Here is a 651-nt window from a genome sequence, read left to right as displayed (position 1 = left end):
TGCCCACTTCCTAAAATCCGAATCTTCCAGATACTTGGCCAATTCAGGACATTTATCCTCTATGTCCTTGAAGATTAACCTAAGATTAACCAGAACTCGTGACACGTGTAAGCATCAGCAGCGCTTTCCACCAGAGGTAGCAGACCAGTCTTCGAATATGTAGGAGTGATGTTGCGGAGCAGATGGATCCTGCAGATTCCATGGTGAGATAAGGGATAAACATCCTCCAACGCTGAAGCAATGGAGTTAGCCCTGTCTGATACAAAAACAAGATCCGAAGCGTCCGGGATCATCTGGCTCAAACCTCTAAAGAACCATTTCCAAGAGGCGCCATTTTCTGCGTCGACCTTTGCAAAGGCCAGAGGATATAGATGATAATCCCCATCTTGAGCACAAGCTGCCAATAAAGTCCCATTGAATTTTCCCTTCAGAAATGTACCATCTACTGCAATAACTTTCCTCATCAATGAGAATCCCCTTATCGATGGACCAAAAGCCACAAATGCATACTTGAACTTTCCAGCATCATCCACTTGTTGATAAGTTAACGAACAAGGGTTTGTTTCTGTGACTTTGTACAACCACCTAGACAAATTGTAATAGCTGTCTTCAGGAGTCCCTCTAACCAAGAACTGAGCTTCTTCTTTCACT

The sequence above is a fragment of the Brassica oleracea genome, chromosome C5 (assembly GCF_000695525.1).
Source record: "Brassica oleracea var. oleracea cultivar TO1000 chromosome C5, BOL, whole genome shotgun sequence".
Taxonomy (NCBI): Eukaryota; Viridiplantae; Streptophyta; class Magnoliopsida; order Brassicales; family Brassicaceae; genus Brassica; species Brassica oleracea.
The sequence above is the reverse complement of the archived record's forward strand: the minus strand, read 5'-3'. Positions refer to the sequence as shown.